A 14,816-nucleotide genomic window follows, 5' to 3' on the forward strand; every position below is an offset into this window, starting at 1 on the left:
TCATCCTCTCCGGGCTCCAGAGTCCCACCTAGGGGACCGCCGGGGATGCATCCGGGCGGCGCCGGCCGAGTCCACCTCCCTCGCCGCGGAGCCTGCAGCAGGTGGCACCGGAGAGCCTCGGTGCCCCCGCCCCCAACCCCGCAGTTCCCACCCGTCCCCCAAATCCCTAGGGAGCACCCCTTTCTGTGGAAATAGTTTCAGACGCGTTGCCGCTCTTCACCTTCTCGGCCACCTCAGGGAGGAGCTCTCGCAGGCCGGGACGCGGATCTTTCATTTCCCCATCCGGCCGGCAGAGCGGGCTGGAAACGGGCTTCGAGGACTTTCTTGTCATTCCTCTGCAGAGCAGTCCCTATCTCCCTCCGCTCCTCGCCTTCTGCACCCCCTCTTCCTTTCTCTTCTAGCCGGTTAACCCCTAGGGAGACTGAAATCCTTTGATCAGTACTCCTTTGCCGGCAGACTGGGATCTGACAACTGGCTGAATTACTATCTCGGGAGCGCGAGGGCCGGTTTATTTATTCCTTGGGCAATTCATCCTGGGAGCACCTGTGAGATCCCAACAACTACACTGGGCCAAAGGCTCCTTGAACAAGTTCCTTTAAGCTTTCACGGGTTCATTGTGATAGGACTTTTATTCAGAAATGAAACAAAAGAATTTTTAAAGGTCTGAAAGACAATGAATGACACGTTACATAATTTTCATTTAAGACAACAAAATTCAAATATAACAAATTGCACAAATTTACCCCATAACACTGATCATACAATAGTCTTTAAAGAAACAGGTGTGTACTAAAGTAATTATACAGTCTAAAAATATTTCTATTATGCCTAGTTTACAAAGCTCCTGTACAAAAACAATTATAAATAGTTCACATCTAGAAAAAATACACATAACTTTTAAAATAGAATGTATCCTTACATATAAACACTTTGTAGAAAAAAGGATATTAAAAAGTAAGAATTTTTCATAGCACCAACCATTAATTTTTTTTAAAGTGAACATTGTAAATAGAAATTTGCTTTCATTCTAGATTGCCCAGATTTTAATAAAAAGAGCTGGAAAATAAAAATCAACCAAAATGTTCCACATCATAGTGAAGGACGAAGTAGAGGAGGATGTAAGGAAATGTTTGGAAAGAAGATCTGCTATTGAAAATAGAATTAGGTCACTTCTGATACGCATCCCCACGGATCAGTGTCACACTTCAGTACTCTTTACACTTCTCAGTAGAAGCAGAATTATACTTATCACTAAGCCTGAATAGTTCTGGCAGCAATTTTGAAATTGCACTAGAATTAAAGTTTATATCAAATCAAGATTGGCAGTTGGAGATTATAATTAGCCTCTGTTTTTTTGTTTGTTTTTTGTTTGTTTTTGCAGGCCCTGTTTTAGGTTTTCAGAGTGTACCCACAAACAATTTAAGCACTAGGATGATGAACTGGACAAAAACTTTAGTTGGAATTTTTAAAAAATATATTATCATCAACTTCTAAAAGACTTAGTACATCATTTCAAGAGCATGGCACGGATTCCATTTATTTATTTTTGCTACAAATATAATTTCTTTTCCAAAAAATTTACAACTTCTGTACAAATATTTTTAAAAAGTGCAAAATTAAGACTTCTGTATCATGGGTGTGTTTACTTTTAATCCTTATGAAACACAGCACATGGAATCTATCTTTATTGCTCTGTCAGAGAAGAAAGCTCCAGTGGGTTGCTTGCTGTGAACCTGAAAACGCAGGCTCTGGTGTTGTAATAGTTTATTGTTGTCATCTCTACCTGCCCCTCCCAACCCCTGTTTCTTAAGTGCTCCATTTCCAGCTCACTGAGGGGGGAAAAGTCCTTTATGCATCATTCGAACCCTGACTTGCACAGGAAGAGAAGCTATCATATAAGGAATCACTCAAAGATTCCAAATTGTCTACCCCGGGCCGGTCTGAGCTACTCAACGATGCCTCTTCATTTTTTTCCTTTTCTTCCTTTCGTCCTTCAACCCTGTTCGGAGAGTTCTTCTCTTTTTCTAATAAAATCACAGTATTGCTGTTATATTTATTGAACGACTCCAGGGAAATTTTAGATAATCTATTCTCAGGATCCTCTTTTGTTTCTTCAACTTGTTTCAATTTCTGCAATGAAAAGAGGAAAATATTAGAAACATATTTCTTTGGAAATCAAGTTCTTCTATCCAATATTCAATTATTGTCTGTATAAAGTGCAGTTTAAAGGGATAGAGAGAAGCTACAAGTCTGTAACAAGCTTCTAGTATAATTAAATGTAATAATAAAGCCAATTTTAGGGATAAATTAAGACTTGAGTCATTTTTCCTGAGATGAATAGGTCCCAATTTGCAAACCAGTTAAGTGCCATTTAGTTTCATTTTAAATGGATCCATTTGAAATTTGTTCAGGTAAAGTGCCTTATTTTTCTTAATCAAAGTTTCAGACTACTCCCGTTTCTTACTAAATAGTATTAGTTATCCTGTTGCTAAGTATGGACAGGGGTTGAATTTCAGCCAGAAATTATGATTATATGTAAAAACAGAACAAACAAGCAAACAGAAATACACGATCCCTTAAATTGCCTAGAAATTTAAGTATATGTTAAACTCATCAGAAGCACTGCCATGTTTGTATTTGGTCCCTTTACCAGTCTTAAGATATTTGAAAGAGATTTCCAGGCCAGTGGGCATACTAGTAGATTCTAGAAGGCCCAAGGGCTTAAAATTCATGATAATAGTCTGTACCTTAGTAACCACACCCCTCCAGGAGGTTCTAGTAACACCAATTTAAACAGGGATATTTTTAGGACGTTATGGTAGTCTCTAGAACTTAATAAAGCATGGCAGTCAGATCTAGTAATTATTGGAGGTTAACCCTATGAACATCACTATATTCAGCTGCTCAAGTGGCTCCTAAGGTCTGACGAGGGAGGAGAGACAGAGGTCCAGATGCCAAAGCAACAGTGTGGAGGTGGCTGAGCTACTAACTCATTTCTCACCTTTTCCTCTTTCGGGCAAAAATTCCACCCTAACCTAGGAAGAAGTACAGACAGGGTTCAGAGATGGTGACGACAGCTACCATTTACTAACCACCCACTCTGTAAAAGACACCGGACACATTTCATCTACAAGCCTTTCACAAACCTGCAAGGGCCACATCCCCATTTTAAGGAGGGAAACAAGGCTCAGAGTGACAGGGTCATTTGCCCAAGGTCACTAAGCAAGTGAAAGAGAACAGGCCTTGAATTCCGGTCTGGCTGGTGTCCATGTTCTCGTTTTGCCATGTTCTTACGTAATAAAGGACGAGATGACCTGTATTTTTTCATTTTGCCACCCAACATTCCACTTTAACTTGCCAACCCTTCTGTACCACTGCTGTCCAAGGCTCTAACATGTGCCCTTTGTTTCCTCAGCTCATCCCTACATTGTCACGATGGACATACAGAGGCGAAATGAGGAAACTGCTTTCTGATTCAGGGGAAAACGGACACAGCCAATGACCATGACTCTTGCATGTTAAATACTTTATTTATTTTTTATTTGTTAAGTTGAATTTATTGGGATGATACTGGTTCACAAAACCATACAGGTTTCAATTGTACAACTAAACAAAACATCACCTGCACACTGCATCTTGTGACCATCGCCCCAAGCAAAGTTCATTTCCATCCCCATTATCCCACCTTTTGCCCAGGTCAGGCTCCCCCACACTTCCTTTCTCTCTGGCTATCACCACACTGTTGTCTGTCTAGGTATTATGTATATGTTTTTTGGGTTTTTTTTTTTTGGCTCATTCCTTCACCCTTTTTCATTCAGTCCTCCAATCCTTCTCCCTCTGACAGCTGTCAGTTTATTCATGTATCCATGCCTCTCTTTCTATTTTGTCAGTTTATTTTGTTCATTAGATTCCACATATGAGTGAAATCATATGACACTTGTCTTTCCCTGACTGGCTTATTTCATTTGGCATAATAATCTCCAGGTCCACCCATCCTGTTGGAAAAGATAGGATTTTATTCTTTTTTATGACCACATAGTATTCCATGTGTAAATGTACCACAGCTTCTTTATCCAACAGTCTACTGATGGGCACTTGGGCTGTTTCCAGGTCTTGGCTATTGTAAATGATGCTGCAGTGAACATAGGGGTGCATATATTCTTTCGAATTAGTGTTTTGGGTTTCTTAGAATATATTCCCAGAAGTGGAATTGCTGGTTCAAAAGGCAGTTCCATTGAACCAGCAATTCCACTTCTGGGAATATATTGAGGAATATATTTTAGTTTTTTGAGGAAACTCCATACCGTTTCCACAGTGGCTGCACCAGTCTGCATTCCCACCAGCAGTATATGAGGGTTCCCTTTACTCTACATCCTCACCATCACTTGTTGTTTGTTGATTTATTGATGATAGCCATTCTGGCAGGTGTGAGGTGATATCTCATTGTAGTGATATCTCATTCTGGCAGCTGTGATTAGTGATGTTGAGCATTTTTTCATATGTCTATTGGCCATCTGTATGTCCTCTTTGGAGACATGTCTATCCAGGTCCTTTGCCATTTTTAAAATTGAATTGTTTATCTTCTTGATGTTGAATACTGTAAGTTCTTTATATATTTAAAAAATTAACCCCTTACCAAATGTATCATTGTCAAATATGTTATGTTCTCCCAGTGAGTTCCCTTTTCATTTTGTTGATTTTTGTTTGTTTTTGCTGTGCAAAGCTTTTTAGTTTGATGAAGTTCCATTTTTCCCTTGTTTTCCTTGCCCCAGGAGATATATTGGTAAAAATATTGCTACCAGAGATGTCTGAGATTTTACTGCCTATGTTTTTTTTAAAATATGTTTTATTGATTTTTTTACAGAGAGGAAGGGAGAGAGAGATAGAGAGTTAGAAACATCGATCAGCTGCCTCCTGCACATCTCCCACTGGGGATGTGCCCACAACCCAGGTACATGCCCTTGACCGGAATCGAACCTGGGACCTTTCAGTCCGCAGGCCGATGCTCTATCCACTGAGCCAAACCGGTTTCGGCTTTACTGCCTATGTTTAGTTTGAATTTGTTTTGGCTTCACGACTTACATTTAAGTCTTTTATCCATTTTGAGTTTATACTTTTTAAAAAATATATATTTTTATTGATTTCAGAGAGGAAAGGAAAGGGAGAGAGATATAAACATCAATGATGAGAGGGAATCATTGATTGGCTGCCTCCCTTAAGCCCCCTACTAGAGGTCAAGCCGAAACCTGGGCATGATGTTGGCTGTAGGTTTGTCATATATGGCTTTTATTATGTTATGTTCCTCCATTCTCATTTTGCTAAGCATTTTATCATAAGTGGGTGTTGGATTTCATCAAATGCTTTTTCTCATCTATTGATATGATCATGTGATTTTTGTCCTTCATTTTGTTTATGTGATGTATCACATTTATTGATTTGCAAATATTATGCCAACCTTGCCTTCCTGGAATAAATGCCACTTCATCATAGTGTATGATCTTTTTAATGTGTTGCTGGATCCAGTCTGGTAATATTTTTTGAGAATTTTAGTATCTATGTGCATCAGGGATATTGGCCTATACTTTTCTTTCTCTGTAATGTCTTTATCTGGTTTTGGAATTAGGATAATGCTGGCTTTGTAAAAAGAACTTGGAAGTCTTCCCTCCTCTTGAAATTTTTGGAATAATTTGAGAAGAATATGTGTTAATTCTTCTTTAAATGTTTAGTAAAATTTGTCTGTGAAGCCATCTGGTCCAGGACTTCTGTTTACTGGGAGTTTTTAAATTACTGCTTCAATTTCATTAGCTGAGATCAGTCTATCCGGTTTTCTGATTCTTCCTGATTCAGTTTTGGAAGATTGTATTTTTGTATTTTCCTAGGTATATGTCCATTTCACCCAGGTTGTCCAATTTATTAGCATATAATTGTTCATAATATATTTTTTTACAATCTTTGTATTTCTGTGATGTTGTTTGTTATACCTCCCCTTTCATTTCTGATTTTATTTATTTGTGTCCTCTCTTTTTTTCTGATGAGTCTGGTTAAGGGTTCGTCAATCTTGTTTACCTTTTCAAATAATCAGCTCTTAGCTTCAGTAATTTTTTTTTTTTTTTTAGTTTCTGTGTCATTTGTTTCTGCTCGGATCTTTATTATTTCCTTCCTTGTACTTATTCTGGGCTTCATATATTGTTCTTTTTCTAGTTCCTTTAGGTGTAGAGTTAGATTGTTTGAGATTTTTCTTGCTTCTTGAGGAAGGCCTGTAGTGCTATGAACTTCCCTCGCAGTACTGCTTTTGATGTGGTCCATGGATTTTGGGTTGTTGGTGTGTTCATTTTCATTTGTTTCCAATAATTTTTTATTTCTTCCTTGATCTCATTCTTAACCCATTCATTGTTTAATAACATGCTAGTTAACCTCTGTATGTTTAAATGTTTTTCAGGGTTTTTTGTTTTTGTTTTTGTTTTTGTTTTTTAACTGTAGTTGGTTTCTGGTTTTACTAGGTGTACTGGTTAATAATGCGGATTTTTTTCAATAGATGAAGTTACACATATGTTGATATATATGCGATTTGATATGTATGCTATTTTGTTGTATTGACAAAAGCTTCAAAACTTCATATGTCAAATTTGCTGAAGGTGCTATCATCATAGACATTTTTACACTTAAAAATGTTGAATTTCATGCCAAAAAAAGTGCATTTGTGGGAAGTTTTAATTCATTACTTTATTTTGAAGAAAAGTGCTACTGAATACTTCAGGAAGCTTATGGTGAACATGCTCCATCTCAAAATACTTGTGAATGCTGGTTTAAATGCTTTAAAAGTGGTGATTTCGATGTGAATGACAAAGACATCCAGGTCAACCAAAAAAGTTTGAAGATCAACAATTACAAGCATTATTGGATGAAGATGCTTGTCAAACTCAAAAACAACTTGCAGAAAGATTAAACGTTGCTCAGCAAACAATTTCCGATCATTTACAAGCAATGGGAAAGATTTTAAAGGAAGGAAAATGGGTGCCACATCAACTGAATGAAAGACAAATGGAAAACCGAAAAGTCATCAGTAAAATGTTGCTTCAACAGCATGAAAGAAAGTCTTTTTTGCATTGAATTGTGACTGGCGATGAAAAGTGGATTTATTTTGAGAATCCCAAATGCACAAAATCATGGGTTGATCCAGGTCAACCACCACCAATGACTGCAAGGCCAAGTGGCTTCGGAAAGAAGACAATGCTCTGCGTATGGTGGGATCAGGAAGGTGTGGTGCATTATGAGCTTATAGCGGTTCTCAATCTGTGGGTCGCGACCCCTGAAAATACATCCTGCATATCAGATATTTACATTACGATTCGTAACAGTAGCAAAATTACAGTTATGAAGTAGCAACGAAAATAATTTTATGGTTGGGGTCACCACAACATGAGGAACTGTATTAAAGGGTCGTGGCATTAGGAAGGTTGAGAACCACGAAGTGAAACCGTTAATACTGATCCCTACCGACAACAATCAATTTGAACCACACTTTGATCGTAAAACCAACAGAATGGGCCAGAAGACACAGCAAAGTAATTTTGCTTCATGATGACGCACTATCACACATTCAAAACCAGTTAAAAACATGTTAAAAGATCTTGCCTGGGAAGTATTAACCCACCCGCTGTATTCACCAGATCTTGCTCCTTCAGATTACCACTTGTTCCAATCGATGGCACACGCACTTTCTGAGCAGCACTTCAAAACGTAGGAAGAAGTGGAAAATTGGGTCTCTGAATGATTTGCCTCAAAACAAGAAAAGTTCTATTGGGACGGTATCCACAAATTACTTGAAAGATGGGAGAAATGTGTAGGTAGCGATGGACATTATTTTGAATAAAGCACTTTTGATGTTTCTCTTGAAATCATCATGTTTTCTTTGATTACAAAATCTGCTATTATTAACCAGTACACCTAGTATATCATTTCAGTCAGAGAATATGCTTGATATGATTTCAATCTTCTTGAATTTCTTAAGACTTATTTTGTGTCCTAACATGTGATCTATCTTTGCTAATATCCCATGTGCACTTGAGAAGAATGTATATTCCGCTGCTTTGGGATGAAATGTTCTGAAAATATCAATTTAAACCATCCAATCCAATGTGTTGTTTAAGATTGTTGTTGCCTTGTAGATTTTTTAAAAATTTATTTGAGAGAGAGAGAGAGAGAGAGAGAGAGAGAAACATCAATCTCCTGTTCCATCCATCTATGCATTCACTCATTGATTCTAATATGTGTCCTGACAGGGGATTGGACCTGCAACCTTGGTAATGGGGATGACACTCTAACCAACTGAACTACCCCAGTCAGGGCTCCTTGTTTATTTTTGTCTGGATGATCTATCCAATGATGACAACGGGTTGTTAAAATCCCCTACTATGACTGTATTGCTTGCTGTCAGCCTCCCCATTAATGTCCACCAAGATTTTAAAAATACATTTAGGTGCTCCTATGTTGGGTGCACATGTTTACCAGGGTTATATTCTCTTGTTGGGTCAATCCCTTTAGTATTATGTAGTGACATTCTTTGTTCTTTGTCTCCTGTAATGGCCTTTGTTTTAAAGTCTATTTTGTCAATGTAAGTATTGCTACACCTCTTGTTTTTTTTCATTTCCATTGACATGGAATATTTTTTACATCCCTTCACTTTCAGTCTGTGTGGAACTTTTGTTCTGAGGTGGGTCTCTTAGAGACAGCATATACCCGGGTCATGTTTTCTTATCCATTCAGCTATCCTATGCCTTTTGTTTAGACCATTTATCTGTTTATATTAAAGGTTCTTATTGATAGGTACTTATTTATTGCCATTTTATTTTTTATATAATCACATGTTAAATATTTAATGGAAAGAGAATTGAAAAAGGTACGGAAGTAGATGGCTTCAATATTCCAAGAGCAGGCTCAGAGTTTCTCTCTCTGCTATGGAAAATGACGTAATTCTATGAGGATACTTGAAAAATCATCCTTGAAATGGTGCTTATCTTATTATACTATCAACGTGCAGGTGCATGGCTTACAGAGCTAATTTTCAGTCTCAGGTGGCTACCTTGCAACCATAGGTGGGCTGAGGAACAGATTCCTAGCTGATTACGGAAGAGTGGCTCCAGAGTTAGGATTAACTCTATGCAAGAGTCCCTATTCATGTCACATCAATTTTTAGGCTTTTAAAACAAAGAATTATATAGTACAATACTAAAATACATTGAGAAAGTTGAGAGTGCTTTGATTATACTCAATGTGGGTAAATAAAGGGCATTCAATATAATTTTCTCCTCACCTGAATATCTTCCCACTTTTTCTTCATTCAAGAACCACAAGCATTTTCCTTGACTATTTCTGGTCAGTGTGGATCTCAAATTTATTCAATAAACATTTATTAGAAATTCTATGATGAGGCAGGTGAAAGGTTTTGAAACTGAGGATATAAAACTGAATAAAATCGCATCCTGTGGAGGCAAGTTGGGCCCTGGAGGCAGACAGACTTGAGCCTGAATCTCACTCAGGTTTTCCCTTTCATGGGCTGGGTCAGTGCCCAGGAGCATGCTTCCTCAGGTGTAAATGGTGAGAAGACACACCTGTATTTCAGGATTGACATATTAGAAATACAATACCCTAAGGTCCTGACACATAGTAATAGATACTCAATAGTACAATAAAGAAATAATAGTAGGACAGAGTTCTTATTCTAGAACAGTGATTCTCAAACTGTGTTCCCCAGGCCAACAACAGTATAACTTCAGAGCTTGTTAGAAATGCAAATTTCTAACCCCACCCAGATTTCCTACATCAGAAATGCTAAGGCTCAGCCAAATTTTAACAAGCTCATCAGGTGATTCTCAAACATGTTAAAATTTGAGAATCACTAGCCTAAAAGAATTTGTAGTCTTGGAAAGGATGTGAAAAGTATAACAATGTATTAGGTAGAGATGAGGAAAGAGATGTAGTTATCATTAAAACACTCACTGCCTATTGGACACAAAGCGTGCATCATGCTTTCTAAATGCTTCATGCTTGTAGGTTTGTTTCTTCAATTAATTATAGCAATATTATTCAAATAAATATAGCACCTACATTGGCCAGGAAGGTGACGGAAATAGGCTGTAAGAAAAATCACATGGTCTTCCCAGTATTTTTTTTTTATTTTCAGTTTTGAAGAAAGGTGATTACAAGAGTTCTTTATTCCCCCTATGTTTCTGATCTGGGCACTACCGGGGGCACTTACTGCACTCGCCAGTGAACCAAGACCGGCAGATTCTCTCTGAGAACTCTAGCACACCAGGACAACAGCTGTCAAGATGTGACTCTAGTCTCGGGCATCAAGAGTTCTTATAGTAAAAAAAAAATATTTCTGTACTCATCTCTCTCCTGCACAAGAGTGACAATGAGGGCCAACTGGCAGTCAGCCTCAGTGCTGGGGAGCGATAGGGAGTGGTGAGGACTGTGGTCAGCCCATGAGCAGGTGCTTAGTTTAAAGGGAGGAGCAGCTACAGGTAAACCCTGTGGGATATTGTGAGTTCAGTTCAAGACTATCACAACAAAGTGAGTCATAATCTCTTTGCTGGTGGAGTCTCTTGCCTTCAATTTGTAAAAAATGCAACATATGTGAAGTGCAATAAAACAAGATATTCCTGTACTTAAATTTAGCTTATAGCTGCTGTCCAGAAACGTGGGTCCTTATCTTTTGATTTTAAAGTGAGGCCATAAATCTAGAACAATATTTGCTTATATTTAAAATCTTTGATTTTTAATTATTTGTTTATCTATATAATAAAAGCCTAAGCTACTGTTATGGTGGAACGACCACAACGACCGGTTGCTATGATGCACACAGATCACCAGGGGGCAGATGTCAACGCAGGAGCTCAGCCCTGGTGGTCAGTGCGCTTCCACAGTGGGAGCGCCGCTCAGCCAGAAGCCAGGCTCACAGCTGGCAAGTGCAGTGGAGGTAGCAGGAGCCTCTCCTGCCTCTGCGGCAGCACTAACGAGCAGCGAGCTGAGCGGTAAGGAGCAGTGAGCAGGCGGGCAGTAAGGAGCTAGGGGTCCTGGACTGCGAGAGAGATGTCCACCTGCTGGCTTAGGGGAGCGGGCCTAAGACAGCAGTCGGATATCCCCTGAGGGGTTCTGGACTGTGAGAAGGCGCAGGCCAGGTTGAGGAATCCCCCAGCCCAGTGCCAAGGCTCTAATATTAAGATAAAAATGAAACAATAATAACAAAAAAACCCTACTATTTAAGCCAAATTGGAATTTTGCATTGTATTGACTTTTTAGCTAGAGATCATATTTTATATTTCTTGTTTGTGTCCTACCAGACTCCCTGCCAGATTTTCCCCTAAATGCCTACCCCAGTGATTTTCAACTTGTGTGCTGCAAGAATTTTTAAAACATGCAACACCTGACTATCTTATATAATAAAGAGGTAATATGCAAATTGACCATCATGCCCTTGCACAAGATGGCCGCCCCCATGTGGCCACAAGATGGCTGGCAGAGGAGGGCAGTTGTGGGCGCTCAGGCCAGCAGGGGAGGGCAGTTAAGGCCGACTAGGCCAGCAGGGGAGGGCATTTGGGGTGGGCCAGACCTGCAGGGGAGGGCAGTTAGGGGGGACCAGGCTGGCAGGGGAGGGCAGTTAGGGGTGACCTGGCCGGCAGGGGAGGGCAGTTAGGGGCAACTGGACCAGCAGGGGAGCAGTTAGGTGTTGATCAGGCTGGCAGGGGAGTGGTTAGGGGGTGATCGGGCTGGTAGGCGGTAGCGGTTAGGGGCAATCAGGCAGGCAGGCAGGCGAGCAGTTGGGAGCCAGCAGTCCCGGATTGTGAGAGGGATGTCCGACTGCCGGTTTAGGGCCAATCCCACAGGAATTGGGCCTAAACTGGCAGTCAGACATCCCCTGAGGGGTCCCAGATTGGAGAGGGTGCAAGCCAGTCTAAGGGACTCCCCCCCCCCCCCGCCCCATGCATGAATTTCATGCACTGGGCCTCAAGTTTAGTCAGAGGCACTGACCTCTTTTCTCTTAGATTGTCAAATTAAAAAATGACAACAGCCAACACAACAATAGCCACCCGGTGTGAATAAATCAAAATTATATCTATTTTTTTTTGTCAGATTGGCAAAAAATACATTTTTGTGTGTGTGTGCTACAGAATTTTAGTAATTAGTTTACGTGTGCCATGAGATGAAAAAGGATGAAAATCACTGGCCTAACCTAGTGCTAAGTCATTAGTAGATTCTCAATGGACACTTGATGATGGATTCAGCTTTCTCTAGCATCAGCAGAGTCTCATCTGATTGGCTTGGGTTTTTCAGTGGTCCTGCCAGTTAGGTATAAAAACACTAAAGTAGCTTACTTTCCTGCCGGCAATTAGAAACATACCAAACTAGCCTCAACAGTGTCTTGTCAGATAGCAGGTATTTTTAAATATATGAAGTCAAATAATATTTAAATTTAAAATATAAAAAATGATTGAGTCAAACAGTAATGTGCTAATGATTTAGTCTGTTGAATGAAAACAAAAGAGTGCTCATTAATTGGCAGCAACTGTGCGAAAAGTTGCTTTGCAAACTAATCATGGTAATAACAGTTAACATTTAATTTAGTGCCTGTTCTATGCAGACTCTCTGCTAAGCATGTTGCATGGATTATCTGTTTTCATTCTCACATCAATTCTATGGGTAGATATGTTTAGTATCTCCATTTATAGGCAATCGAAGCTTGAGGAACTTAAATAACTTGTTTAAACCTATGTAGCAGAACATAGTAGAGTATGGACTTGGACCGAGCCAGTCTGCCTACAGACCCCAAGTTTTTAACTTTATCTTGGAAAATAAGTAAACAAATATCAACCAATATTATCTTTAAGGGGAGCATCTAAAATAAGAATTACAGAACAACAACAATATTAGTAACCCAGGAAAGATTCATGTTTAATGATGATTGTGTAGGTTCCATAAAACATCTTTATTTCCTTCATATACTATGCTTCATTTCCTTCATATAGTATGCTTCATCAGAATTATGATAAAATTCATATACTATAGTTGTCACCTATAGGTGGCAACAGTTGTACAGTTCACTTTTTGGTGGACTTTTTATTGTACTTGAGAACAAAAGGAGGGCTAAACAGGGCAGGTGAGATTATATTTTCTAGTCCTATCTAATAAAAGACAAAAAGGGTAATTGACTGTACCTTCGCTACGCTGCCCATTGGCTAATCAGGACGATATGCAAATTAACTGCCAACAAAGATGGCGGTTAATTTGCATATGTAGGCTCCAAGCGGTGGAGTGAAGCCAAATGTACCTGAAGCCAGCCGAGAAGCGAGGCCTCACAGCCCCAGATCAGTGGAGCCGGGAAGCCTCACTGCCCCGGGATCAGCGGAGCCGGGAGGCCTGACGGCTGCGGGGGGCTCTGGCCAGAGCCCAGCCAGAGCAAAGGCCTGGGTCCCGGGTGCCAGAGGAAAACTGGTGCCAGCAGCCAAGGGAAGGGAAGGCCTATTGCACGAATCTCTTGAATCTCTTCGTGCAACAGGCCATCTAGTTTTAAATAAATAGCTCTGCATATTCTTAAGATAGTTCCTGTCTTTAGTGTAATCATGGCATTATTAGCGATAATTCAAGCAAGAACCAGATAGGGACATATCCTCCAGAATTCCCTTGAGGATTATACCTTAATTCAGTGTAGTCACATAGCCAATCAATCAAGTCCATGTACTATTTGGCTCTGTGTGAATAATTTTATTGTGTTCTTGATATTCTCAGAGGAAGTTTCATAGCAGAGGGGGCACTGGGAAAGATTTTAAAGGGTGGATAAGACTAAGATGTACAGTAGGTAAGAGGGAAGGCATTCTAAGAAATTTCCTATTGCATCTGTCGACCATCCTGCAGTCTACTCAGGCCCAGCAGTTGCCCAGATAGTCTGTCTCTTGCCCTTTTAGATTCTATAACGGACAGAATCACCATAGACAGAAACAAAGATAAAGATATGCCTATCCCATGGGTTTCAAAGAGCCCCAACCAGACTCAGGAAAGTATCAGCCCAGTTTATAACCTGGGGTTATAAATAATTTGTAACCTGGGCTATAAATAATAAATAACTATTATTTCCAAAGAGTTTTTCCATCCTGATCTCACTGCTCTTACATCAGCCTAGAAGGCGAGGGTGGCTGATGTCAGCTGTACTTTACATGGGGTATTTATGGAATTTGCAGTTCACACAAATTCAAATTCAGGTGAAATTAGACCTGGAAATTTGGTTCCTTAATTTTCAACCTCTTGAAAATGCATACCATTTTCCTCCACAGTCAACAAAATCATGGAGTAGAGATTCTGCCAGGACCAATAGCCTGAACACCAGGAAGGATAAGACAGAAGGCAAAATGCACCCTTGCCACAGGAAAAGATGGGGAGACTACATAAGGCGATACAGAAAAACTCAGGTGATAAACCAAAAATATATGTATATGCATAACGATATCAGCTTCAAACAGTTTTTATATATGTACAGCCAGAAACTCTAGCCCACAGTAGGAGAGAGACAAATAGCAGATTCATGACATAGTGCAATGAATTATTGTTCCATGATGAAGGCTTCTCTTTCATGATTTCAAAGATGTTTCCATCAGTTGATTATATCTTGAAAATATTGGTTAGTATGTCTACTGTATAATGTCAGGAAGAGATTCAAATTTACTTGTGAAATTCAGGCAGCATCATTCCTCAGCTGGGCATGCATACTTACAACGAGGACTGAGCTGTTAGCACAAATTAATGTAAACATATCTTCATCA

At 39.6% G+C, this 14,816-nt stretch overlaps 1 non-coding gene across 1 annotated transcript; it reads right to left on the bottom strand.

The window, feature by feature from the left end:
* Positions 1–10,221: 10,221 nt before the first annotated feature.
* On the bottom strand, positions 10,222–10,350 carry LOC111826988. Its single transcript, XR_002830452.1, has one exon. It is a non-coding gene; the product is annotated as a small nucleolar RNA SNORA3/SNORA45 family (small nucleolar RNA).
* Positions 10,351–14,816: the final 4,466 nt, after the last annotated feature.

Source organism: Myotis lucifugus, unplaced genomic scaffold, assembly GCF_000147115.1.
Source record: "Myotis lucifugus unplaced genomic scaffold, Myoluc2.0 scaffold_116, whole genome shotgun sequence".
NCBI lineage: Eukaryota > Metazoa > Chordata > Mammalia > Chiroptera > Vespertilionidae > Myotis > Myotis lucifugus.